General features: G+C 41.9%; 1 pseudogene; it reads right to left on the reverse strand.

The window, feature by feature from the left end:
* Positions 1–1,786: 1,786 nt before the first annotated feature.
* Positions 1,787–2,275, reverse strand: LOC102569817 (olfactory receptor 6B1-like; annotated as a pseudogene).
* Positions 2,276–3,794: the final 1,519 nt, after the last annotated feature.

Raw genomic sequence — 3,794 nt, forward strand, 5'->3', positions numbered from 1 at the left:
AGCCCCCAGGACCCCTGGTCAGGTTACTGGGGCCAGCACAGTGCTGACCCCAGCCTCCCCTACCAGCCCTGGGGTAACTTGTGAGGCACCAAAGTGCATGTGGCACTTGTCCCAGGGGAATCAAATGTCCACACTCATCTGGACATGCCCCAAGAGTTGAAAGAGATGTCAGTTCTTCTTTGTATCCCAGACCTGAAGCAGTGGGGAGGGGGGACCAGGATCAAACCTGAACCATGGAGGTGGCATCACATCCAAGCCGGGGGGGGGGGGCAGGGTCAGACCCGAACCGGGGGGAGGGGGTGGATTGGGGTCACACTTGAACCAGGAGGGTTGGGGTGGAGTGGGGCTGGACCTGAACTGGGGGCAGGAAAGGGAGATGGGGGCAGACTCAAAGCAGCAGGGGATGGGGTCGGATCTGAATTGGGGAGGCGGGAGAGTGGGGAGTGGGGTCAGACCCAAAGCGGTGGGTTGGGGGACGTGGGCAATTCTTGACGGGCAATTTGCTAGTATATTTATAAGACTGGTATGTTAATCATGGAACAGCAGTTACATCCATTACAAATTCCTGTTTGCCACTGTTTATACCCAAAGTCTCTGTTGTGGTAAATCTGTCAGTCATTCACCACCGACTAGCATATAGGGACACAGGTACATCTGTGAAGTAAGTGAAACACATATTTATAATCAAACTATTTGGCAGTGAAATCGTGATGGAGTAATGTTCTTGTAAAACTCTGTTCAAGTCCATTCGGGACATTCTTCTGGACAAATTAAACTGTTTGAGACTCAGGGTACAAGCATGTGAACAATAAGTAAGAGAGATTAGGCTTTTGTCAAATCAGCTACACCTGGATACCTGTCCATGCACAGGCTGACTGGGAACATCTACATAAGAGGTTTACTGTGCAGTAGATTAAATTAGCCACACAGTAAATATTTTGGCATCTACACATGTGCCTCTTTTAGGTTGGAGAAACTAATTTACTCCACAGCAGGACAGTACTCAGAAATATAAGTGCATACACTTCCCTGTTGCAGAGTAAAAACCTCTGCAGCAACTCATATGGAGATGCTGCGGCAGCTGGCTGGGACATGGGATACATCTACATGTGCACTTAGATGTTTTTTCTAATGTGCATTAAATTGAGTACCTCTAATGGCAGGTACAAATTAATGTGCATTAGGCTGCCTTAATGCACTGTAATGAATGTGCATGGTTATAAAGTGACAATTCACAGTAGCCTATTTTACTACACATTGGCATAGTGCCATTATTTTTTAAGTGACTTTTTAATGCATAGTAAAATTGGCTACTATGCATTAAACTGCACATGTAGACTCACCCAGGGGTCCTACAATGTGTGGGGTGCCTGCCAGCTAGCCCTGTACTGAAGCACCCTCAAGTCCCAGGTAGCAGAGAATGGATGTGTACTGGCTTAAAGCACAGACAGTTCATACAACAAAAATTCATTAACTTATCTGGAACAATTTCAACATTTACACTGGGGTGTCAGGGTCATCCCTTCATTAGAAAAGGGTGTGAAATGTATTGAATATCTCTAAACGTTCTCTTTCTTCTAGAATAGCCCCAAACCCCTAGGCCAGGGCCCATTCATTTTCCAGAGCTCTGATTCCTGTTATTTCCATTTTGCTTCAACCTGCTCATAGAGTTTAAGAAAGTTTGCATTCCTTTACAATTCATAAACACAGAGACAACTTTCCTTACAGCCTCCCTTACTTCCTTGTTTCTCAGGCTGTAAATGAGAGGGTTGGCCAATGGAGTCAGCACAGTGTAGGAAAGAGAGAATATTTTGTTCAGGGCTCTAAGGGTATTGATTTTTGGGAGCATATACACAATAGTTAGGGTCCCATAGAAAATGGTCAACACAGTAATATGAGAGGAACAGGTGGAAAAGGCCTTTTATCTCCCAGTAGTGGAAGGGATTCTCACTACGGTGGTGATAATGCAGACATAGGACATGAGAGTCAAAAGGAAAGGGGGCAAAACAAATATACAGCTAAGGCTGTAGTCTACAAATTCAATCTCATAGGTGTCACTGCAGGAGAGTTTAATCACTTCATAAAAGTCACAAAAGAAATGGTCAATTTGATTGGGTCCACAGAAGGTTAATCGTATCAAGAAGAGATACATAATGGAGGCAACTATAAATCCAATTATCCATGAGCCAGCAGCAAGGTTGAAACAAGATCTGTCACTCATTAGGGCTGCATAATGCAATGGTTTACATATGGCTAAGTACCGATCATAGGACATCGCAGATAAGAGACAACACTCTGTAACTATCAAGAAAACAAAGAAAAAAAAAATTGGATGAAGCAGCCAGGGAATGAAATGGTTCTGTCTCCAGTGAGGAAGCTGGCCAGCATCCTGGGCAGGAGGGTGCAGCTATAGCAGGTCTCCAAGCAGGACAAGTTCCCCAGGAAGAAGTACATGGGGATGTGCAGATGCTGAACAGTTATAATGAGCACAATGATGAGGAGATTCCCAGCCATGGTTGCAAGGTAGATTATGAGAAACAGCAGGAAGAGAAGTATTTGCAACTCTGGAAGAATTTCAAAGCCCAGGAGGATAAATTCGGTGATGGAAGTTTGATTTCTGACTTCTGCATCTGCCATGGCATCAGAGAGTTTCCATATAGCTCTGCAAAATAAAATGAAAAAAGCAGAAAACTCTGAATGCCAAGGAATCAGTCCACCTCCTGAGTTTTCAAGAGTCTAATCTTGCCTGAAAATGACCTATCCAGGTAGGATTTGCCAGGTTCCACCTAGGACCTGAAGAGTCCAGGATATTCATTTGTAGATTATCTTCAATGAAGCCATTGTCCCACCTACATCATTATGAGAAAAGTAAGGCAAAATTCTCTTTGACAGACATAGAAGAGCTGTTCTACGGGCTGTCCAAACAATTTACCACGTATCCTTCGTCTTCACCTCCTAGACCTATAGGGCAGAACTATGGTTCTTCTAACCAGGGCAACTTCTGTGCATAAATTAGGAAGGCTATGTTTTAATTAACACAACTGACAACATTAATTCCATTCATAGTTATCCTTGTGTATGAACTATTGTTGTGCTGGAGAAGCTCTTTGTCCTCTTAAAGCTGGTTCTAAGAAAGGTAATCAGAGGTTTATAGGGATTTTAGTTTATGTGACAGAAACTCCAGATAACAATTCTAATTAATCCTTACATTATAAAATGAAAGTGTAACCATTCCTATGAGAACTAATCCTATGACCCGAGGTCTTTTAGTGTCCTGGAATCTTTTTGACTCAACAATTGGTGCACCATGGAGAGAAGTTTCTTTGGGTCAATCTGATATGTTTTATTAGACCAACTCAAATAGATAGAAAAATTCTTCATTGCAAGCTTTTGGGTATAAATACCCAATGGATTTTGTTGTATGAAGTCTCTGTGCTTTGTCAGGCTGAGGAACTATATATAGAAGGCCGTGCCTGCTTTGCCAGCATCCTTTTGGGAAGTGAAGTAATATGTAAAATGTCCAAATGTCTATGATATATTTTCATATCAATGGCTATTAGGTTTAATAAAAGCTAATGTAATGTTTCTGTAGCACAAAGAGCTATTCAACCTATTATTTTTATGAAACAGGTTTAATCATAGCATTTTCAGTCATGAATGCTCAAATTAGCTGTATTTCTCTGTCTGTCCATATGTTCACTGCATATCCAGTAAGCCATCCAAATCTGATATTATAATAATTTTGAAGAAAATATAATATAAAATAATATAATACTATAAAAATGTTGAAGAAA

The sequence above is a fragment of the Alligator mississippiensis genome, chromosome 7, assembly GCF_030867095.1.
Source record: "Alligator mississippiensis isolate rAllMis1 chromosome 7, rAllMis1, whole genome shotgun sequence".
NCBI classification, from domain to species: Eukaryota; Metazoa; Chordata; order Crocodylia; family Alligatoridae; genus Alligator; species Alligator mississippiensis.